This window comes from Phalangium opilio, unplaced genomic scaffold (genome assembly GCF_054372755.1).
Source record: "Phalangium opilio isolate 3A_F unplaced genomic scaffold, DU_Popi_V2 ptg000113l_1, whole genome shotgun sequence".
NCBI lineage: Eukaryota > Metazoa > Arthropoda > Arachnida > Opiliones > Phalangiidae > Phalangium > Phalangium opilio.
In genome coordinates, this window is record NW_028324209.1 from 2,521,153 (window position 1) to 2,547,048 (window position 25,896).

Genomic DNA, 25,896 nt, shown 5'->3' on the forward strand with positions numbered 1-25,896 from the left:
GGCGTTTAAATTTTAGGGCGACAACTAAAGAGAGATTCTAGCGCGACGCGTGAGAGACACAGAGAGAAACATCCCGGGAAGCTCAAGAGCAAGAGGATGGGGAAGATGGAGAGAGAGAGTAAAGACTAGAGACTGTAGAAATCGGCTTAATTCGCTTGTTGTTGTTGTAGTAAAGGTCGGGGGCATTAAAGTTGATGGGAAGCGGCAAATCTGACGGCTCGACATGGCGGAGGCGGGATTGGATGCTTCCTTGCCAGGATTATACGCCCGCCCCGTACAGATCAAACGACGCCATCACCTTAGCCTGATAGCGTACGAGACCCTAACACCCTCGTCTAATCCTTGCCACCCTTACTCCCAAGTTAAACTGTCGAGGAATTGTTGGAAACGAGAAGAGGGAAAGAGAGAGATCCCAATTTCTAAAGGACAAATTTCGCGACGGGAACAAACACTCCAAAAGATTATTGTAAGGATTCCTTTCAAGCTTAGTGGACTATAGCGTATGGTTTGTGTGTGTAAGTAGGTATGTCCACTCTTCAATCAGAGAGAGTCTCCCAAGGCCAGATTTACATGGCTACAAGTTATTTTTTATTATACTTTAGACGCAAGGTTAATTGGAGGCAATGGATTATATATATATATTTAATTAAGTTTCAGCCAACCTTTAATCATTCAGATCAGCTCGTCCGACGTGATATAGGGCGGATTAAGATTTCAAAGATAAGGAAGGCCTAAGCTAAACCAATTCTCGCAGATCTATCTGAATTTGTATTACAAACTACAGCGTATCACTGTTTGTAAATCTGCTAAAATGGCCTACGACATGTTTAGGTTTAAAATTTGGTATACATTTAAAGCGACTGTACTGAATTAATATCAGGGTTCGTATGGATTTAAACTTTTCGAGCAGGTAAAATTTACCAGGTTGTTCATATGACATATTATTTATTTATATTACTTATACTAATGTTATTATTCAAATTTGCTCTCTCAAGATTCTTACGCGTATAGCTTTTCCAGAATTTTCGATTTATAATGCCTTGATTTTTTCCAGGTTTTCCCTGACTACTTCTTTAGTGATTTCCCGTGAATGTTTTAGACCAATCAGTATTTTTCATTATACTATTTTTATAAATCAACTGTTTATGCGGATTAATATGTATTTATTGTAACGTTCAACGTTGGAATTTTCGTAAAACCAAAAAATTTTACCCGAATTTTCTTGAAATTCTTAATTAAAATTATCTAAATTTGGTCTATTTTCCTAATCCGCTACTTTTCCAGGTCGTACTACAAACCCTGAAGAGCGAGCAACCCTGGAGGTTTTCAATTATATCGGACGAGGCTCGCACCTCATAAAGCGCGGGAAATCAGTTCATTCCCGCCAACAGTCCCGCGCGCGCGATTTGCCCCGCAAGAGTTGCTTGGTTGGCATTGCAAAACGTTGATTGAAAGGGGTACAAATATAGCCCTAGATCTGAATCCCGGATCGAGCTTTAGCGTAGCGAAGGCCTGGAAGAGATCGGACCCGGAGACAAGCTTGTCCGTCAACCCCCGTACGTCCGAACGGATTAGCCAATAGAGGATTGAAACTCCGGGATGTATTAAATCCCCCATCCACCGATTGCCTAAGCTTCCGCAAAGATCAGGGATTCGGCTGTAAACGCTTATATTAGACCGACTGTCCGCTGTTTCACGATGAATTCGATGGAAACTGGTTTCAGGGTTGAATATAACGTCATAATAGACGAATATTCAATATCCTTACGCTACATTAATCGATACGTCGCGAATGCTTCGATAAATACGTTCGCGTACAAAGGCGTAATTAATTTAATACGAAAATATGGGATTAAACGTCGCCAATCTACCTTATGATCCATTAAATAATTCAACGCGAATATAAGAGGCGATTTCTGTCCCGGAACGCGTGGTTAATGAAAGGAAAACGAGGGAAGAGGTTTAAATTAATAATATTGTACAACTTTCTTCCTATTCATTAGGTTAAATCGAACAAATATGCGCGTGCACCCGATTAACGATGGGGAATGGGAAATAAGGGATTATACGCGGCCTTAACGGGCCTTTTACAATATTAACAGGGTCAGCGCGTATACATTGAGCGCGTGCAATATTGCTCGGTTCTAAATCTTGATTGCGGATCGACGCGTCAGATTAAGTTATGATTAACCGTTTCCGTTTGCATTTACGGAAGGTATATACAATTGGGCACTGCAGTTTCGCTTCTCCCTAAATATAACCTAAACGCGTATACAAACTTTAAATGGGGAGGCCTAATCGAATTTAGCGCTGCTCTTTATTATTTAGAGCAGCATATAGAGACTTTATCGAAAATGCGTCACGGATTTCCCGCCAATTCTCTTCATAATCTCCCGCCTAAAATACCGTATACATTCCCATAGAAATTAGAAATACTTACGTAAATCTAACGTAATAATTTCCCAAAGATGAACAGTATCTGCTCGAATATTTTCAATGTTTATGCGCAACTGGAGTTTGAATTTAATTCGAGATGGGTTAGGACGATTTTCGCTCCAAATCTTCCGTTATTAAACTTATTACGTGTATATAAATTCGTTAGTGGAATCGATATACGAATTGAATCTTTAGACCTAGCTTTCCCCGAAATGAAATTTTAACTCTCTTAATTCAAGGATAAGTTTAAACAACTTCTAAGTAATTCTCCGAAGTTAACCTAAAACGGTTCGATAATAATTTTACATAAACCAAATTGGTAAATTTCGTGCTAAAATATTGAAATAGGTTTAAAAACAAGTCATTAAACTACAAACTAGAGTTCGTATATAGTTATTCATTTTCAGCACCTAAATTTGTCACTTGAACGAGTATTCACACTCGAGGAAAAAAGGTCTCTTTTCTAGCTTTAATGTAGTCATTTAGAACATTGTAAAGCATTCAAAAACCTTCAAATACACTCACCTAACTCTCAAATCAACGCTAACACATTTCTATTCGTAACAATGTGCTAAGATAACTTACTAAATCTATTTCAAAGTCTAAAATCTCCAGGAAAAAAATTGCAAAAAAAGGGCTAAACTAAACCGTTGCAAACAAAAGGATTTTGCAGCGCGAATCGAAAGCCAGTAGAAATAAAAGTGGTAGAAACGCATTAGGCATTTCTCTAGCGAAAACATTTCAGATCCCTACATGATCAATCATAATATTAAATGTCACTTTAGCAAATAAACTCGCGGCGGAGTTGCGGGGAAAAAAGGTAAGGGGTAAATTTCCTAAGCCTAACTTCTCCGAATGCTTTTTTTTTTTTACCTTTCTCAATCCGAGCTTCTAGGCTAAATCCAAATCCGTAAGGGCATTTAGGAACGGTCGTTTTGTTGCAAAAGCACCATGGGAAGGATGGTAAAACCAAGGGCAAATACAAGTAACAGGAAGTAGGCTTCCTCGGAGGCAACAAACTCACTATTTACTGCCCTCTGTATGGTATACTAAAGAAATTAAAGGCCGACATCCAAAGATAAGGATTCTAGCGAACAAATAACCGAGCATCGAGACTAACAATGGAGCGACCACTCAGATTTTCGAATCCCAGTTGGGGAAAAAGTTGGAAGGGTTCAAGCTAACGAACTTTATGATTATCACCGAGAACCTAAAATATTCCCAGATCAATGCCTGCCTGGAGAGCCAAATTGGATATTTTCGTCATAGAGAAATTGAAAAAGATGAAGTTCTAATGAGGTAGAATGCTGATTGGTTGTCGAAAGAATTTAGAGATAAAGCGAGACTTCCCTTCATAGCCATGCACACTAGGGACACACTTTCTGTTATTTCTATTTGTTTTTGGTAAAAAGGAAAGAAACACTCCAGCAACAAAGGAGAGAGAGAGAGAAATCTCGCAAGTAGTCAGGAATGGTGTCAAGTTTTTCTTTCGCTACACACAAGCGGTAATCGCTTTGATAATTTGACTTTTCCCTAACTATTCAGCTTAAATTATAAATAAGGAGACTCTTAGGAGGAAATCAAGATCTTTGACGCGTTAAGCTTAGCCTTTTCTTCAAATTAAATATTTAGGGATTATTCAAAAGCTTGATTTAATCTCACGGAATACCACTAATGTTTATTTCCTTAAGACCTATATTTAAGTGGATAGTTGCGTTTAAATTAAATTAAATTGAATTGTTACGTAAACGTCAAACGATCTAATTCGATCCTCAGATAATCAAGGAGGTTTTAAACTGAAAGTAAATCCGTTGAAGTAAAGTAGTAAACAGATCGGTTTTATAACGGTGGAAAATCAAGGAATTTGAAAGGTTTTTAACTTCTAAAAGTCGCCATTTTCCCAAATGGCCCTTGATTTTAAAACAGGGTTCATCCAACTTTTGGAAAACAAATTTCCCTGAGATTTTCAGGTTTTTCCCCACATACTTCCCTGAATTTTCCAGAGTTACAAGCCTCCAAAGTTTAGTGTAATGCTATTCCTAAGGAGTTGGTTGTTTGTTTATGTTTTGCTAAATTACTCCGCCCCTGTTTGTCGTAGCCCTAAGTTTTTAGTATGGTTAGATGGGGGACAAAGTGGACTATAACATACTCAAAGGACATCTCCATATCTCTAATATAACCAGAGTTATGAGCCTCCAAAGTCTAGTGTAATGTTAATCCTATGGAGGGTATGTTCACGAACATTCTGCTTAATGACTCGGCCCCTGTTTGACGCAAATTTCCCTGATTTCCCTGAATTTTTCTAGAAATTCGAAATTTCGTTTTTCAGGTTTGTATGAACCCTGTAAAAGTATTTCTTACTGAGCAGCAACAACTCGAGAGTAAGTTTCAGCTTAAACAGGGTATTGATGATTTGTATAATAACTAATTAGTTTAATAAAAACTGTCTTAGTGGACAAATACTAGAAAAAGTAAAAGATAAGAGAACAAAATTGAATGTGTGAAGAGCCAGATATTGAAATTTTTCAGTTTTAAAGACATGATTTTAAAACATCAAATATTTTAGAAAAAAATACTTATCTTCGCCTTTTTTAATAACCAAAAACCTATATAATTTATATTTTTCAATTTTAAGTTTAAAAAAAAAACCAAATTTTTTTTAATTAACGTTAATTAATTAATTTAAAGGTCGTGTATTTGAAAATATCCGTAGTAAAAAAAATATTTAGGTACTTGGATTAACGAAAAAGAAAAAATTACAAAAACTAGCGTAGTATCTCGTATCCGAATCGGGAAAGCGTTTGAAAATTTTAATTAGAAAATGTTTTGCGCCATGCACCTTCAACAGCCGATAAGTTTTTATGTATTCTTGAATCTTAAATAAAACGGTGTGCGGAGCAAGTTTCCAATGAAAAATGTTCTCTTGACACATAGGAAATTTCTCTCACGAAAATTTTCAAAGGGAGAGTGAAAAAATAAAAAAAAAAGAAATATTCTAAAATGGACAGACATGTTTACCGCACAACAACACCAAAAAAATCTTAAAAAAAAACTAAACTGACTTATAATATAAAACCCGTAGCAAAACACAACATCGTCGAAAGGTAACGAGGTACTTTTTTTTCTATATCCCCAATTAATAACAGGGTAAGGTGGGCCGACAAACATTTCGCCGGTGTTTTGAAGCGAGTAGAGAAGGGGGGGGGGGAATTCAGCCCTGGGGTATTTTTTTTTTCTTTTTTAAATAGCTTGCCATTCACCTGCCAAAGGTGTATATATCTTTGTGAAACCAGTCACGGTGGACCTTTAACGCCGCTGGTGTGTCGTGGTCTTACGGGTCTATAGTAAACGACACAGGACAGCTATATGGGGACACCAGTTTTGGGGGTAAGGCCATTTATTATCTACCTGGGTCGTCGAAAAATCACGAGAGGGGGCCACCCAGGACAGAAATGTATTTTTCGTCCCCTAGGCCTCAAAATAGGTCTTTCAACCGAAGCTCTTAAATTCATATGGGTGATTATTTTACGTAGGAAAAAGAAAAAAAAACAGATCTGTCAAAATTGCGACCTCCGCTGCGATGATTGGATGGTAATTTTTCAGAATATTTCGCCAAGAGGCTAACAACTAAGTTACTACTATATATTTACGTCGGTTTTGAAACAAAAGAATGGTACGAAGTGAATTGCCCCTTCTCGTTTTTCGAATCATGGTACATCCATCTTGGATGAAAATATACTAAACTCGTATTTATGTTCGTAAAAAGTAAATATCGGTAAATATCGATTGAATCAAATCGATCTCTCGATCATATTTTTCGTTCCCATGCATTGGGGAGGTCCGGCTTTTTCGTAAATATCGAATTAGGATTTGATACATTTTTCTAAAGTGATATTAAACTATAATTAAATATTTAATTCGATAGTTTGAGGCGGATTTCTCATTTCGAAATTTCCCAACATTCCAGGTTTTCTCCGCCCAAAATTCATTGAATATGAATTACTCAATGGAAGGTCTAAGTGTGACACAATGCCATTATAAAAATATAACATTTTTCGCCAAGAAAGCCATGGCATCGTTTACGAAAGCTTATTTTTCGAGGTCCATTGGAAAACTATCCTTTTAATTTTTGGGTAAAATTAATTAAATGCAAACTATGAGGTTGCCTAAATATGATTTTATCTTATCTGATTTTTACGATAGAATCTAGTGGTCGTATTATATGGATATGGATATGGATATCCAATCTTCAAAATGAGCCCTTAAAGTATTCATTTTAATCTGATAAACTTAAATTATGATGATTTTAAGATAAGTATTCCAAATTAGAGCTGTTCCATATTAGGGCTTCTGACTCTAAATGTAGCAGGAAGTTCATCTCATATTTGTATACTTAACTCTAAACCTAACCTTTATTCACATTCAGTGAAGCAAATATATATATATATATTCCGCGTGGAATTATGGGTATTAAATTCAAGATGAAAGTATAGTGATAACAGTGTCCCTTTGCGGAGAAATCAAGGCGTCCTTTTTCTTACTAATTCTCCTTAAACCATCACGCGAGAATCGAAATTACATAAAAAGAAGAAGAAGTAGAAGAAGTATAAGGGAATCACAAAACGCTATCAGGTTGCACGCATGACGTTCGACTTCTGGTGCTCATCAATTTGGCGCGAGATGAAGAAATTATTTGGGCGGGAAAACGTCCTATATCTTCTTGTATATTATCATTCAACTCGAAATCGTCTGTCCTTTTTTACTTTCATTCTTTAAAACTATATCCGGGCTCACTTATACGTTGCGGAAAATCAGTAGCTCTGATATAAGAAACTGATTTCCTAGCTCACCCATTTAATACAGTCAAAACCGTATTAAGGCTAACGATATATCGCCTTCTCTAAGGTTGGTTTTATTCCCACTTATATTACGAACGCGTTTATCAAAAATTGTAACGAAAAAGCTCGCGGATTAAATATATTATTAAACACGCTATAGAATCTTCAATCATAAAAATAGCAGACCAGGCCTGCAAGTCCAGGTGCAGCGCTATGTACCTAGAGCCAAGGCTTATTTTAGGGTATAAATCCCCTCTTATTTAAGGGGAAGATAATTCGGTAAACCAAAAAGAAAGAAAAAAAAATACCGACACGATTAAATAAAATAGTCATTGCTTAAACGATTGGGATGTGTTTTCCGCATGAGACTGACGTATTGAGAAAAATCGAAAAACTTGGAATTTCATTCGTAATTATGCTAATTAAGTTATGTTAATAAGTATAGTCACCACCACGGTTCGAACGAGATTCGTATGCCGTTAATATTTCAATATGCAAATCATTGCCTTGAAGTTAAACTGACTCAAAGGAGAAGTGCAATAAAGTGTTTGATTTGGCTCGATTATTTTGCGAATCATTTCTGAGGGGGCATGGTATTATAAATATCCTAAGCCTATTTTTCATTATCATTGTTAAGCCTTGCTAAGAAATTTGAATATTTAAATACCTCTAAATATTTACTATTTCAAGATATTAGAATCTTTCAATACCTAAGCCTAATTCGAAGCTATACTTATTTGGTAAGCCCAGGGATAGATTTAATTTTAGAAGTAGGAATGGAGAACGGTTAGTATTTACTTCAGTCCGACTCATAGCCCAGGGTAGAGCCCCTCCCTCCAACACGTAGCGAAAAGTTTAAATTATCTTATTGGCTCACTTAAACTACGTTTTGCTAACGTTGCTGACGGGGACGGCGAAAAATACGTCGTTCCCTTTTACCCCTGTCGCTATGACCCGCCTCTTCTTTCATACCCCCCCCCGTCCCGTGGAAGGGGGTCCGGGACTTTGACGCTCGCCCAGATTACTCTGTTCTCCAATTCCTACTTCTAAAATTAAATCTATCCCTGGTAAGCCTTAGTCTAAATATACCAATAAATTATTTCTAAAAATTTAAATATTTAAATACCTAAGCCTAATTCGAAGCTAAAATAATTTCCGTGTCGCTAAGCCTTGGTTGGTCCTTAAATACTATCAATTAATATTACCATATTTCACTTTTCTTTTAAAGTATACCGCGTAAAAACCAAAGAATAAGAATTAAAAACCAAGAAACAAGACTCACCAATTTTAAATTCATTAATTCACAGGTAATCGTCGTGCGGAGTGACCGTGAAATCATTCTCGTTAATTCAGTTCGTTTGATTTAACTTCCGCCGAAAACAGCTACGCTATTTTCGCAATGTATTAAGAAGACAAAACTCAGAAATACCATCTCACCCTGACAGACGCCTTTTAGCCTAGAAAAAAAAATAAAAGAAAAAAAGCCGAAATTGAGACATTAAATAAATTTACATTCGCACGCACCCAAAATGGAAATATCTTTCTTTTTTTTACAAAATTAAGTAATTATCGAGAACGATTAATACGTAATAATGAAAATATTAAAAAGAAAGAAAAAACAAAAACCCGCTTTTAAAGGGAGAGAGAGCAAAATTAGTTATTAACATTTATAAAAGAAGCCGAGTAAAGAAGCTTCAGGAAATAGCATAGGAGGCTTTGGTGTAAAAAAATTTGTGTTGAGTAATGGACTTTATAATTGTTAGGGGATCTGAAAAGCAGTGTTCTTCGCTACCCGAATATAAAAGTAACCCGAGAAGAATGCATTTAGTTTACTTCCCGCTGCGTGTCATCTTTAAACAGCGCTTTTAAGTGACCTTGATATACTACAATCCAAACGACTCCCTTGCTAGTGCACACCGTGGAATAGTTTTGTATCGACAAAGAAATCACTTTCCCATACAGTTTTCCTATCCCCTATGGGTTTAATAAGATCCATGGTTGCGCCCATCCCTGAATAGAAAATAGTATATAGAGAAAGATTTGGTAATTGGCAATTTAGCCGCGGTGATTACCAATTTCAACAAGAGAGGCGAAAGTTACGGGGGAAAATTCCGGTTCATCCCCAGGCTCAATTACTATAGCTTATTTCTAGTATAAGGCAAAATCTATTTCACGTTCTACCTTTTAATATCATCAATGCTATATCACCGTATATCACAGTCTAATTTACTTTCTTTACTTACTAATCTTTAGGACTTTATTCCAAAGTTATCTGTTACTCTTTACACGCCACTTAAAGGCCGACTTCCAGCGAAAAGGGTTCTAGCGAACTGAAAACCGAGCATCGAGACTAACAATGGGGCAATCGTGGCGATATTCGAAATCCCGCTGGGGCAAAAGTTGGAATGGTTCTCGCTAACTGAAAGTCGTGCAATGTGGTTCTATCGAACGAATATGAACAATAGAAATCCTTTTAAATTTATTTCCTCTAGAATTTTTACTTTCCCCTGAGGGAAATTCTCTATTGTGTATCTTCAGTTCGCTAGAACCGCATTGCACGGGTTTCAGTTAGCTAGAACCCTTCCATCTTTTACCCCAGCGGGGATTCGAAAATCGGCACGGTCGCTACATTGTTAGTTAAGTTTCGATGCTCGGTTTTCAGTTCGCTAGAACTCTTTTCGATGGAAGTCGGCCTTTAACTCTAGTATCAGAAGTAAATCTCTCAAAGAACGCAAGGGATTATATTTTACACCTATTTGCATTATTCTAATAAACTACGGAATCAACAGAATTTTTTAAAGATTTCTGTTAGATCGAATTATTTTACATAATTTAGGACTTTAGATTGCGGACCTCTGATAATTATTTAGGGAAGCAGATACAACAAAAGGTCATGACTTAAGTTGAAAAGTGCACCCGTGACCCAACCATACTCTACTCAATTAAAAGTGCAATTTCTGCATTCAGTTTTCCAAAATTAGACGTAAAAGTTGAAAGAAATCTATTACAGTTAGGCCTAGGAAAAACTAGCTTCTATGAAGAGTGATCGCATCCACGAGATCGAATCAAATTACTTCGTGATCATACGCACCCTAGATTATTAAGAAATGGGCGTGTCTCAAGAAAAAGAAGAAAAAAAGAAGCGAAAACCTATATGGCATGCAACATCTCGAAAATGAAGACATCATCCATTTCGAGTTGTGTTGAAAATGGCGCCCCGATTTTGCGCCATTTCCCTAAAAAACTACACGAGAATTAAAACAAGTAGTAGCCTGAGAAATATGACCCTTCTCCCTTGAAATATCACAGTGGACGTAGGTAAAAGCCGAGACGCGGTTCAACTAAAATAGTTTTTCTTCGCTGGCATTTTTTGAACCGAAAACCCCCTCCTATATTTTCTTATAGCCCAAAACCCGGCAATTATTCTAGCCGCCTCACACCGTCACTACGTATAGCTCGAGGCTAGATGGAGAAAAATATCCGAAACCTAGGAACCAGGAGAAAGAAACTTTATCAGGTATGATAGAAAAATAAAAAAGTAAAAAAATCACGATCTCGTCTTTAATAATTCTTTTTCGAATTGCTCGGGATGAAAAGCGGAATCAAAACGCGACGCGACAGTCTTTAAACATTTTTCACTATAAGCTATTGTAACTTGGGCCTTGAGAATTTAATAAGATTCTGATCAGGGGTTAGCCTATAACCTATGATGACCTCACGTTTGAACTCGCGTACGTCAGTCGTCATATGGCGAACATGCTAGTTAGAATTTGTTTGGGAAAGTGGAAAGTTTAAACTATGTCGACATCATACGAGAGAGAGTTGATAATTGGTATAGTAAACGCGGTTGTCGCTCTTGTTTATTTGGGGTTTCATCGATTATATTGATTTGAAATTGATGTAGAGGTATAGAATGGATTTCGATTTGTTGCAAATTTTGGGTATCTTCCTTTACCCATTCAATGAGCATCAGAAGATGCACATCAACTGAGGACAAGTCACCAGCTTTACTACATTATAATTTTTTATTTCATCACATGTTTTATAATCATGTCTTTAAAATTAAATATATCTAATTAATATCTGCCACTTCAGCCATTTCATTTTGTTCTCTTATTTTTTACTTTTTCTTGTCTTTGTCCATTAAGACAGTTTTTATAAATCACTTATGTCTTATTTAATAGAGGTACATTGTTTCAATATGCAATAAGCTCTTTCGAAAATAAATAAATAAATTAATAAGAAATAAAATTGCAAATCTATTTTTAGCCAAGTATTTCAGTTAAAATTACAGGAATAAGTGCACCAAATGAGCCAGACAAGTAGCTTCAATAGTGAGTGGTGTGTAATTTTGCTTTCAAATTTGACTAAAGTAAGAAAATAAAAAAAATTAAATCTCTTTGAAAGTAAAAAAAGAAAGAAAGAAAAAGTAAAAATATTAATCACGAATTTTCAACGTCGAAGAGAGTAAAGAAAAATGTGCCACTCAAGCGTTCAATCTAATATAAAAAGAGCTTGAAATAAGCGATAAATAGAGGGAAAGAAACCAAGCAACTTTAGGGATTCCTTAAGAGATCTAATAAAAGACTCGGGCCTTAACAAACTCTTCAAAATAAAACGGTACAGACCACTTAGAAACTGACGATTTTCTATCGACATCAAAACTAGAATTTTCCCGAAATTCCCAGCTCCAAACTCGTATTACTATTTTCCCTCTGTATCGAAAAATCGTGAGAATACTTCAATGGGGATGAATAAAAAATGTCTGAAGAGCTTTAAAGATCTAACGCGAGTACTACGTCGGGATAATAATTGCTGGGAAATATTTTCGTATAGTATAAATATTGTTAAGTCTTCCGTTTTCAGGTAAAAACCGATAATGTCACGTTAAAGTATATAGCCATACGCATCTAGTATTGTAAGTGTAACCACGGTCTAAAGCTGGTAAAAATAATTATTTGTGGGTCTAAAGTTAGTAAAAACTTTTCATTGCTATTTTACAGTTCAAGCAAAACAACTTAAGAGAAATAACCGGAAATGAGAAATAAGTCAAAATTCTTTGCTTGTAACTTTAAACCCAGACAATAAATGATTTGGTGCGAATGTATGGTGAGGTTTGTACCTAGGTCTCGATTCTCACCATTGGGGGTCTCTTTCGATCCCTATTCGGTGCCCCGTACAATGTTTTATTCAACTTGGTGGTAACAGATTTCGCCAAGTAAAAAGGAATTCGTAAAAGTAAAACAGGCCTATAACGCCAGTAAAATAAAACGACTCTAATTGAGTCGTCTCTTTTCGGTCTCATCTTAAAGAAAACCCTAAGACACTGGTGCGTGGCTGCACCTTCCAAAAAGAACGATAAAATAAGGAGTTCCCTGAATTATTTTCTCTTTTTTTATTCTTCGCGAGAACTTGAAAAATTGGCCAATTTTTTAGCGTGCCAAGAAATATTTAACCTTTACAGAGGACCCTGGACCGCTTCCCTGTTTTCCAAGTTATCGCCCGTTTCTTTTTTAATTAAAAGGGAAACTGAAACTGATTAAGTTTGTTTGTTGTTTTTTCAACCTATCTAAAATTGATTTATAAATTTTTTTCCCCGGTCTGTAATTCGAAGAAGTGATAAGTAATGTCTGTGTATTCAGGGATAGATTTAATTTTAGAAGTAGGAATAGAGAACAGAGTAATCTGGGCGCGCGTTAAAGTCCCGGACCCCCTTCCACGGGAAGGAGGGTATGAAAGAAGAGGTGGGTCATAGCGACAGAGGTAAAAAGGAATTACATATTTTTCGCCGTCCCCGTCAGCGTAGTTTAAGTGAGCCAATAACATAATTTAAACTTTCCGTTACGTGTTGGAGGGAGGGACTCTATACTGAAGTAAATACTAACTGTTCTCCATTCCTACTTCTAAAATTAAATCTATCCCTGGTGTATTTTAAAACTTTTATCAGCAATTTACTATAATTTAATATAATTTTTTTTTAATAAAGACATATTAAAGGTTTGCTTGACGAAGAACGCTTTCAAAAATTAGTTCGATCTGTATGTAACCTGAGATATTTGAGGTCAAAGGTCACCATATATAATGCATCTATATGGCGAAAGCATTTTTTTTCGCCACAGAAATAATTGTTTAAAATATAAACAAACAAATTTTGTTCGATTAATAATTATTTTAACGTTAAAAATTGCCCAAAATCTATTTTGAAATTTTCAAAACAAAACTAAAAAACAAAACAAAACAAAAAAACAATTGCGAAACACTTAAACCTAGTTTGAGTTTTAGGGGTACACCTACCAAACTTTATACAAATTAATTCTGCAATTAAAATGTTTGTCAAAACGGTAGGTATCATTTGCGTTTTACAATCCCTTCAAAGCAACTAGAATAAAGTCATTCCATTTCTAGAGGAGTAGCGTCGTCGCTGTGGGTTTCCTAGTTTATTATTCTACAAGAGTATTTGTGGGGAGAAGAAAAAAAAATATATCTTTCATACCCCGGGTATCTTAAAAGAAAAAAGCCGAAAATTGCGTAAAGAGACTAACGCAAAATACTAAAAAGATGTCGAAATATTAAATTTAGATTCTTTTGCTCAAGTCTTTACCATTTTACTGATTTTCCTTAAAGGGAAACTCCAACATAGAATTTTTTTCCTTTTCAATTGAAATAGCGTGAGAAAAAAATTAATATATCAATTGGAACCATGTTTCTATCTAGAATATTAAAGCAGATACGAGCAATTACGTTTCCGTAATGGATGGCACTACGCGTTAGGCTTCTCCGCGAAGTACTGGCTGTGAAGTACCCCTATTGGACGAATCCGTCAGGCGGTACTAGGCGTCCAATAGGGGTAGTTCCAGTGCTTCGCGGGAAAGCCTAACGCATAGTGCCATTCATTACGGAAACTTAATTGCTCGTATCTTCTTTAATATTGTAGATAGAAACATGGTTCCAATTGATTTATTCATTATTTTAAAGGTACGCAAAAAAATTATTCTAGCCCGGAGTATCCCTTTAAATAAAATGACACCAAAAGAAAATTAGGAGAAAAAAAAAAAGGTTTGGCGGATGAATAAGCGATGTCAAACATGGTATACATGAAAGTAGTTCAAAATTATAGCACACCAGTACCTTAATGACTTTGGCTACACGATTTTACCTAACGCCTCAGGGAACTCAATGAAAATTATCTCATTTTCTCGCGGAATAGGCTTATTTCCCTTCATCCTGGCGGTTGCGCGCAGTCCCTCGTTTTTGGAGGGAAAAAAAGGGCGGGAAAATTCCCTCCCTCCCCCAAGATCTCATCCATCATGAGACGTCGTCCACCCGTGTAAAGAATTTTGCTGATCCCAGGACTCAGGAAAGCCAAAACTTTCGAGGAGACACTTTTATATAGTGTAAAACAGCTCAGAGTGTCATGCTGGTTTTGTATATATATATATATATATAAATTTTTCCATCGGACGGTGGGCGCTCGGATAACGCGTTTCTCGTTGAAAACTCCGTGGTCTCGTCGCGAAAATTAATCTGGGTGAATTAGGAAGGGGTGATCCAGGATCGAGCAAGATCGCTTATGTAACATTCCATGAAAAAAAAAATAATAATAATAAATGTTTTCCTAGGGACGAGAGCGAGGATTTCCCGCCTAATTTGAATGCCGGTTTTTAAAGGGGGCTTATGGGACAGGGCCCCCTGGAACTGGTGGAGACATCTATGGAAATAATTTTGAGTTAAAAAGCGTGTTGAAGCGCTTCAGAATGTTGTGTTTAACTTAAATTGGGATTAAAACTAGGATTAGCAAAATTATAAGTTAAATCGAGAATTAGGCTTAAAGGACCAGCCATATGTTAAGGGATATTGGGAAGAATCACGTCACAATTACCCCGCTTTGTGGTACGCTTCTCTCGAAGAGAAGTTTTATACACTTCTGATTCAAGTACTATTTAGTATTTTAAGAATGTCGGATATTTAAAATATTTACACTTTTAACTTCTCTTTAACAAATAAAAATTAAATCCTCATTACACCTCCGTTGTATAATTTATGGCTGCGATTTACATAAAATTATTTTTTCTCCATAATTATTATTTTTCCTTTCCCATCGTTTATCTCGCGAGTCGAAAAATATACGATTTTTCCTTCTCTGCGCGAGATTAGCAAATACAACGTTGTGTTTTTCTTAGCTTTAGGCCCGACCGACCCTATGCTAAAATACGTAAAAATAAGTAACAAATCAGATAAAAAGCTAATCAATCTTGAATACGTGGGTTGACAGACGTAATTACGCTAAAATAATATTCGCCCCATCACTAACTTTGGGATAATAAAAGAAAAATTTTAATCTTTCGAGCAAAAAATGTTTACTTTAGGTGTACATAATTTGTTTGCTTTTTCTTCTTCTTTCGAAAATATAGTTTATTTAGTTAAAAGCAAGTCGAAATAAACTCAAAGGAACACGTCGAGAGATAATGTAGATTCCCAAAGTATATTAAACCAAGAAGTGATCTCTCGTTTATTAGGGAGAACGTATAAATTCGCCACATTTCCAGCTTTATCTCCAGTCCAAACGTAGGTCCGGAGTTAATCCCCGCCTCTAAAATACAACCAGCAAATCATTGGTTCTTGACGCGAATGACGAAAATTACGTATTTTACGACTAAGGAGAGGCAAAATAGCCCGGCCTCCTTTTACGTCCCCCCTTGTATTTTGAAAGGGGGACTGGGACTATATGGCACGCGAATACTTAGGCATCTTATACCTTCTCCCTAATAAACTAGATATCACTTCTTGATTAAACCCAAGTTACCAAAAATATGACATAGAAATCAAACATTTTCTTATCCCCTATGGGACTTAAATATATGATACATCACTCAGAGAAAATTTATAACTTTTGTTTAACTGATTTCTAACACAAATACGCGTTCAAAATTTTGTATTTTGTATTGCCAGGGGTAAATAACGAAAGGAGTTAGAGACGCTAGCTTCCGTAGTGTAGAATACAGTGGGACTTTCAAACGTAGACACAGAAAAGAGAAAACGCCTCGGTCGCGCCGCCTATAATTCAAAATAAGTATGATATTTTCCAACCAATAGCGTGGCAGCAAAGTTTCGAAAGGCATGCTGGGATATCGATTTTCTCCTGTCTGCTAGTATTCGTCTGCTAGTGTTCGTCTGCTTACGACTGAGTGACAATTAGGGTTAGAGTAAAGTTTATTCATTAAGGTGCACTTGAATTAGAAACAGGCAACTTTAAAGTTGGTAAATTCCTTATTCGATAATGAAATGGAATTAAATGTCGTTTTTGCATCCTTCAATACAGTTTTAGTTGTTTTAATTTCTTTAGTCACAGATACAGTCGATGATCCTGATCCCACAGTTCCCACTAAGCCTTGGCTCACTGGGCCGACTCTGTAACCGCGCACTTACGGCAAAAAGAGTTTGATCACATTTTGAGGATTTCCCCGGCTTCAAATTGCAAATTGTTGACTTATCTTTCTTCTTTAAATTGCTGTTTACTCGCGATTGAATATAATAATTATATTGGGTTGATTTATGAGACGACTTCACAACATCGACAGTTCGACACCCGCCATTTTACTTTACCCAGAATACCTTGCTGTGCGAGATTTTAAGGCAAAACTTTTAACGTTCTGCTCTTATTTACAATACAGTTCCAAAGATGGCACTACGTTAGTTACAAATTCTATGACGTTTCAAGGTCCCACTGTATTCTACACTACGGAAGCTAGCGTCTCTAACTCCTTTCGTTATTTACCCCTGGTATTGCAAATAGTGCAAAAAAAAAGAAGAGGACGAAAACGCCCCTCGTAAAATGATGAATGGGATTATTTTTGTGTTTGTTTAAAAGATATATATATATATTTGAACTTAAACTTCGCGTGTGGATTTTTTTAATTTCTATAAACTCCCAAAGCCATGCTATGTTTAAATATACAGTGTGTTTTAGGATACAACCTTGCATGCTATTTTTAAAGACAGTTATTTAAAGAAAATCAAGGCTGAATAGGGAGGCGATATTGCCCGCGAATTTCGTCGCGTTTTTGGCCCATTATAATCAAGCGTATCCAGGGATTTTTGAAAATGCGTTTCGGAAACATCTGCTAAATTATTCCCTCCATTTTATGCTAATTTGTGCAAGAAATATGTGAAAATACCCTAGCGATATTATGATAACAATTTAAAATAAAAACCGCGCCTTTTCGTGATTGAATTAGTGAAGAAAATGTTTTTCTCGTAAGTCTTGAATTAACTAAAGTAAATTAAAGTTTAATAACGCGAACCAATCCTTCGCTTTAGACCTAAACCTATTCCAAGGTTGCTACATATCAGGGAAAACCTGGAAAAGTCAGGGAATTTCAAATTGGGCCAAAAAGCGTTTATAACTACTCCTTTATATAATTTATTCATAGTTGAAAATTTCAGAGATCCCCAATAATTAAAAGCCTGGAGGAAACGCCGTCTATTCTAAGCTATTGTCAGTATTTTAAATCCGCGTCCATCGTTATAACGTGATAATTGTCCCCGTTGTACTCTAGAATCCTCGGGGGAGAACTAGTGATGGTGTAGAGCAAAATATGTTCTATCCATTATTTTCTAATTGACTCTACGGTACCAAGCGCGCGAGCGCGCTACATTCCTGCACGGAACGCCACTGAATAGAGGATTTACTCAATCCCCAGCTACACTAGTGTACACCAGCGCAAGCCAGCGTGTACCATATATTCCCCTTTTGTTACTCCTTAAGTCTAATGAAGGGAAAAATTCAGCCTCGGGATAACTCGGGAGCTGCGCTGGACTTTGCAGACGCGGAGCGAGGGGAATAAAACTACTCATTACCTACACCGAAAATTGAAAAGAGAATTTAAAAGGATTTAGGGATGCTAACCTTGCATCACGGATGGGATGGGGAAGCTCGGGATGATTCTAGGAAGATGCTGCGCGATAGAAGAATGGGACTTTTTAAAGGAAAAAAAAAGGGGCCAGGGAGATGTTAATTAAAAGTGAGCTAGGCCATACATACAACATGCATTTTCAAATCTTATTTAGCTCCCGCGGCGGTGATGTAGAGCTCCAAAATTTACTAGGAAAAAAAAAGGGGGGGGGGGGTTCGAGAAAGAAGATGTATAGAAAAAATAATTTAAATGCTAAAATAATTCGTCTATTTTAAGGAAAGGATTGACTCATCTGTATTTGGCATTTCATTAAAATTTACCAATGGAGTTGATGTACTCATTTAAAGAAAAAAATATTATAATATTAAATTTATTGAAATTAACCCATAAATCCTGATGCTTTTATGACTGAATATTGCGCCGCCATATTTTAAAATGGCGTAAGCAAAATACGCAGATGGGAAACGCTGGGGTTTCTTTACTGCTATATCAAGAAGTGATATCTAGTTTAATAGGGAGAAGGTATAAATTCGCCACATTTCCAGCTCTATCTCCAGTCCAAACGTAGGTTCGGAGTTAATCCCCGCCTCTAAATTACAACCAGCATCTCATTGGTTCTTGAAAACTCACGTCAGCGCGACGCCAATGACGAAAATTACGTATTCTCCGACTGAGGAGAGGCGAATTAGCCCGGCCTCCTTTTACGTTCACCTTTGTATTTAGAAAGGGGACTGGGACTATGGCGCGCGAATACTTAGGCATCTTAAACCTTCTCCCTAATAATCTAGATATCACTTCTTGGCTATAGGCTAAATATAACAAAACAGGATGTTATAGTGACTGTACAAATACCGTCATTTCTTTGTGGTAAAAATTACGTAAGAATTTTCGACACCACCCTCTCTAAACCTAAATACTTCCATTTAAACTATTAAAAAATTCCTTATCGCCTAAGTTGAGGCGTTGAAATCAAAGGTAAAATACTTTCCAACTTAACGTTTTTCATAAGAAAAACTACCCCATAGTTGAAGAAATAAAAAGGAAAGTTTTTTTTCTCTAGAAACAGAAACCTAAAACTACTTGTAAAAATTATAAGTGAGCAATTTGACTTTTCTTTCATATTCTTTCACTATTCATTTTCGCGCTTTAAGACTTCTTAAAAAAAGGACCCGAGGCGGCTTTTTGGCGAGAATTACAGTAACACAAGGTTCTTTTACAATTTCAAGTAGCCGTGACAATTTCTGTAGCGAGAAAAAAAAGGTAGGAGAAGCGGGGAAGGGACAATCTAGCAGCTACTCGTCAGTGATGGAAAAAATAAACCGCATCTGTTTTAGAAAGTCAGAAGCGTATAATTACGTTGCATAATCAAAAATAATGACTTTATTAACGGAGAGAGTATTTGAGAGGCTATTTTCACCCCCCCCCACCATATCTCCGTTACTCCCCCATTCTTTCTCCCATATAGTTAAGAGGAACAAAGACTAGTTCAACTTCTTTTTTTCCCCGCCACTAGACTGGAAAAACTTTTAAACCGGCTCTCTTCAGTTTAGATTTCAATGCTATCCTTGATTGCTGTTGTTTTTTCAGGGAATGATAACTAAATTTTAAGACTAACTCATGGAAAAGTGATTTAAAGTCTGTCTTAAGGCCTTTTTGACTCATTTAGACGAGTCAACTTGAGTTGAGTAAATTAGAATTGGGACATATGAACAGAAGTTGGACAACACCTTCTCACCTAAACGTGTCCTGATCAAATGTCCTGATTTCTAGGAATCCACATTAAACAACCCCCCCCCCCCCCAAGATTTCCAGTAAATTTAGAGCCCGTATTCAAATTCCTTCGCTTTTGACGAACATGTTTAAATTTCCTCAATCTCATATGTCTTTCACCATAACATTGAAACTTTATTTTAACATTCCGATACATTATTCTTTCCATAACAAAATCCCTATAGTTTAAATTGAAACGCGACGTCTTATTAATATTTCCTTGAACCTGGCCAACCACACTCCTGAATCAAAAACAGATGCGAAACTATGAGCGGGCCTCCCAACAAGAAATGCAAAAAACAAAAAAAAAAAATAATAATTTTCACCAAATATCTTCGCCTAAATATCGTGATAAAACAATTCATAGGAGAAAGAAAAAAAAAACACCCTATTTTCCGCTATGATGTCTTAATTATCCTCCATCCCATCCAGGTTGGCTGAAAGAGTAGTTGATACAGTACAAATCTCTCTACTATAAGATGTACCATAGATTTACCACATCCTTTTCGATTATTTCCTTCTGTCCAAATAACACGCCGAGCAGCCGTTATCATTATTATCAGACGTTGATAAAATGAAGTCATTACTATAACAAAATGTCTTATCTTTCAGCAGAGACAAATGAAAATAACATAAAGTGAGGTAGGTACTGGATGAAAGCCTCCCGTAGTCCGCGAAGTATATGGTTTTCTCTCTAATTTCTTCGGTCAACCAATCAGCGACCTCTACTTTCCGGTATTATCTCAATACGAAAATAACTATAGAGCTGCTTTTCGGGTAATGCGTTGCAATATTCTTTGGTTCTTGGAGATTATCATAGATTTGGTACATTAACCTCGTAACCAAATGTAATTCGGTTTCTCCGCCAGTTTTCCCCGTAGGGGGCAGTAAATATTTTGGCTCAGAGACAACGTGAATCACTTTCAATTATTTTCCATTTGCCCTTGGTAATATTTGGAAATGTACAATTTTGCTTTAGTTAATGGACCTTCCTTATTACGGTACTGTTACCCTTGGTATTTTTGGGAGACGTAGCCCTCCGCCATTCTTCTTGAGCTGGCTAGATTGAGACCTCCCACGGGGAAGAATGGCAACGGGTTATTAGAGACAGAGAAGGACCAGGTGTGCTAAAAAGGCTTATATAGAAACCAGTGGTACTGAACTGGAGTGCGAGCGAGGATAAAGGGAGTACGCTCAAATAACTATCATCTGGTACCCTCTGGAATCAAGCTTTTTCATACACAATATACGTATAATCATATTTAATAATAAAAACTATTAGATATAACGATTAATTAACTTTTTCAACGACGTCGTGTTTGAAACAATATTTCAGCTTTGACGTTAATTGTTTTTAACTCGCTTTAACGAATCTGGTATATTTTTAAATAAGTTATTATTAAAGGGAGGGTGAACTGCTTATTTAGTCTATTTCAACTTCTGTTGAAATTAGATCCGCTAAAAAAACATTCCATGTTTGACATGGGTGAAAACAACTTTACAGGGCGTAGGGGTCTACCAAAAAGCACCGCTAGAGGCAATGCGAGTTGTCTAGCCTCCCGCGTGTCTGGCTCCATCTGGCGTTGTCTCTTGGCGAATAGGAAGAAGTCCCCCGCCCCTGCGCGTTGGTTTCTCTACAAGTAATTACAGGAAAGGTCTATTAGAACAGAATTTTTATTATTCATCTTAATGGGTAAAAATCCTGTAAGGGTTCGTTTTTTTTTTTTTTTTGCAAAAACCACGCGCTCGGAGAACGGGCCTATTATGAGGCGATTTAGGCGGGAAACTTTGTACTTGCTTTGGAAAAAAGGGCGCCAGCGCATTAGTAACAGCCTTTTTTTAGGCATTACCGTATACAACAGCAACGTTTAGACGCGAGCATTGGTGGTTAAGTCCTTCCTAACAACGTCTGTTCTACTCCTGAGCCCAGCTCTCTGTAGAGTATCAGTATAGAGAAGGGAAAACTAGAGAGTACAGAGAGATATTTTAGTCTATATCTGTCTGTATCCTAACAGAAACCCATAAACTAAAGAGATACGCCCGGGTTAGAATTTCTTTTTCGTTTTTAATCGGAAGAGGGCATAAAATAGTGAATATATCAATTGGAACTATGTTTCTACCGACAATATTAAAAGAGATATGAGCGATTAAGTTACCGTAATGGACAGACACTACGCGATAGGCTTTCACGGGAAGTGCCCCTATTGGACGATTAGTACCACCTGACGGATTCGTCCAATAAGGGTACTACCAGTGCTTTTCGGGATATATCTTCTTTAATATTGTAGATAGAAACATGGTTCCAATTGTTATATTCATTATTTTACACGTTCTTTCGATTAAAAAAGAAAAAAAAAATAGCTCAAAGTATCTTTTTTACAGTATAAATGTTCCCATACTGTTTCCCTGTATTCTGGTTTTTAACCTGGGAACATTTGACAAACGGATGATGTTTACTTTAAGTGATGGACGTTTTTTCTTTCATACACGTATCTGGGCTCTCAACGGAGCTAGGAGAAAGGCGGGAATTCTATGCTAAGCCCCTACGAGTAGGGCTAGCCCGCACGGCTTTGATGCTTAGCTCGGGAAAACCCTTAGAGAAAGTGAGGGGGATTGGGGGGGGGGTCTCGCTAGCTTCTCCCGGGCCATTTTGGTTAATGATCTGCCAGGAACGTGTCAGAAACAGCCTTATTGACCGATCTACCAACCCGATTCTGATTTACTCTCTCTCTCTTTCGCGTCTCACACACACACGTGACATACACCAGGGCACACTAGGATTTTAAGAATATGGGCAAACATTTTAAACGAGAGTGATTCTGAGCCCCCTCTAAGAGTACCCGGGGTATTAAAAGGTAGAAATTCGCTTTTAAAATGATTTTAATTGGCCTCGGAACGATTCTGGAGAGCCCTCTTGCTTATATTTTGCCCGTTAAGAGATGGAACCTTCCCTCTCGAAATATCTCGGGCAACCCTTTGTTCACCAAATAGGAGAGATTTTAAATTTATGAAAATTATATTTTTCTATATTTACGTATATAGTCCCCTAATTTTACTGAGAATTATATGGGAAGGAATAAATTAATCTCATCAACAGGGACACTACTTTACGCGTACTTGTATTAAAAGGAATTAATTTGGGTAAATTAATTCGTATAAATTTAATAGGTTTAACAAATAACCTAATATTCGTTGCGAAATTACATTATTTGAAAATTTTCCCCAGGAAAATAAGACAGTTTAATTTAATTATGTTTTAAGTCGAATTATTTGAACTATATCTATATATTAATTAGTTTTCTTCATATTTATGAAGTGAATTTTTAGTAATATTACATTAGTTTAAATTAGTTCCAGAGAAAAATAAGGTAATTTTATTTTCAATTGTATCTATTAATTATTATTAATTAGTTTTCCTGATATTTATGAAGTGAATTTATTAATTTTACATTAATTGAAATTAGTACCAGAGAAAAATATGGTAATTTTATTAGGAATTAAGTCAAATTATTTTTAATTGCATCTATTAATTATTATTAATTAGTTTTATTGATATTTATGAAGTGAATTTATTAATTTTACATTAATTGAAATTAGTACCAGAGAAAAATATGGTAATTTTATTAGGAATTAAGTCAAATTATTCTTAATTGTATCTGTTTATAAATATTAATTAGTTTTCTTGATATTTTGGATCCCATACAATTTTACACGCACACTTAGAGCCTTTCCTAGAAACCAAAGCGAATGGTAGTGTATTTGGGAGAAGCTTTCATCTAAGTAGAGAGGAGAGAGTTTGGAGTAGTAGGAGCAAAAGCCCATGCTGAGCGGCTGCTAGAAACACGTGACGTATAGACTCCGCGTGAGTGTCAATACCACTCATTCCAGTATACGTAGCGCGAGATTTTATTTGGCGGCCCCGTTAAAGGTGGCTTGGCTACAGTGGCAGACACGAGTGCTCCATATAGACACCATAGGAAAGCGCGCCAATGAAAGGGAATTTAGGCGGGAAAAAAAGTAGAAGGCTCAGTAGGAAATGGGAAAATCGGTATAAAATTAAATAGACGACGCGGGGAGCTAACTCGAATTCCCAACAGATGTTCTAAGAAATGCCCATATAGAAAATATTAATTTGGGCCCTCATTCAAAGGATATTTATTTATTTATTTTTTCTTTCTAATCTTCATATATACGACTATAGTTCAATCAAGAAGCGATATCTTGTTTACTAGGGAGAAGGTTTAAGATGCCTAAGTATTCGCGCGCCATAGTCACAGTCCCCATTTCAAAATACAAGGGGGGACGTAATAGGAGGCCGGGCTATTTCGCCTCTCTTCAGTCGGAAAATGCGTTATTTTCGTCATTCGCGTCGCGCAGACGTGAGTTTTCAAGAACCAATGAGATGCTGGTTGTAATTTAGAGGCGGGGATTAACTCCGGACCTACGTTTGTTTGGACTGGAGATAAAGCTAGAAACGTGACGAATTTATACCTTCTCCCTAGTAAACTAGATATCGCTTCTTGGTTCAATAGCGGATAGGAAATAAGTCGATGAATTTATAGGCCTAGCTTTTCGATAAAATTCTTAAGACCCAACCAAAAGATATCTTAACGACTTTTACTCGATATTTTGTTTCAAAAAAAAAAAAAAAAAAAACCGTCAAGAATTTCAGTTAGTGTTAGGCCTAACTAGGAATTAAAAAAAAACTATATAAAAAAACACGTTGAAGAACATTATGTTTATAGTCGACACGTTCTTGGTTGGCAAGATATCTAGTAGAATTTCGATATCTTTATCCCATTCCAGACCCTTATTTTATCAAGAAAAAAAGAAAACCAGATAACTTATATCACTTGAATTGGGGTAATTTTACGGCAAATTATCCATCTTGAAAAACAAGATGTCGCCAGTTAAATGCCCTCGTTTCAAGTTCAATTTTAAACCTGAAGGACAGACACGGTTTATGGGAAAGGTAGACGGAGATAAATTATCCGTGTAAAATAAAAAATAACTTCACGACCTCTTCGTTATCGCCATCAGGGAGAGCGAGAGCCAGTGAGCGAGGCTTAGCAAATGGAATTGAGAAGATATTTACGACTTTTTCACGTGCTTGTCAATGTAGGAGCTAGCGCGCGAAATGAGTCCCGCCAAAAGTAGTCGGTCGTACAGATGAAAGTGGGAGAAAATATTTAGGAAGGTTAACTACTCTTAAAATCAGCGTGAAAACGCAGCCACTTTATCAGTTAACGCTGGAAAGGAGCCGAATAAAAGGTGAACAAAAAATGTCGTAAATTGGGGATCCGATCGCTAAGGTTTTTACTGAAAAAAAAAACCCTGATTTTCAATTAAATTGTATCACTAAATTAACGCGTATATCATATTAATATGAAGAAGAGAGTAATTTTAAAAAATAATTCGCAACATTTTGACCAAATCAAGGGTAGTTTTCAATTACGATACTTGAAAATTTAAATTAAACGATATATCAGCTTCATAGTATGCTCTTAACATATTTTTATAATATAGGCTTGTTCCTCTCGAAATTCCAGGTACTTTAACGCCATCTATTTTAAAATATGCGTAACAAAAAGATAGATCTTCAATTTTTAATTCGAAAAATAAACCCGAATTTCAAAATAGACCTTAAAGCCTACAAAAATCTATCTAATAGAACCTTGGGCGGTTTTAGAGTTTTTTTTTATTATTATTAAACACTGAGTCCATCCTCACCCTTATGTATTTCGTTTGATCAATTTTTTAGCCATTTAATCGGCTTATAAGATCGGAAAGGCTTCTTTCCTGGAATCCAGCAGCGTGTGTTGTCCGAGCGAGAGGAGAGAGAAAGAGAGAAACGTGTGGGTGGAAAATAAAAAAGAGTTTGGAATAAAGAAGAAAAAAAGGAAATACAACTAAACTGGAAGCAGAAGCAAGAGCAGATG

General features: G+C 36.4%; 1 protein-coding gene across 5 annotated transcripts in view; it reads right to left on the reverse strand.

Moving 5' to 3' along the window:
• The window catches only part of pxb (putative Hedgehog signaling attenuator pxb), a 317,882-nt gene that overhangs the window by 199,081 nt on the left and 92,905 nt on the right, over window positions 1–25,896 (reverse strand). For all 5 annotated transcript variants that reach the window (XM_089852717.1, XM_089852722.1, XM_089852715.1 and 2 more), the window contains one exon: window positions 8,557–8,731. The gene's annotated coding sequence lies outside the window, so the exon portion shown is untranslated. The remainder of the gene's footprint in view (window positions 1–8,556; window positions 8,732–25,896) is intronic.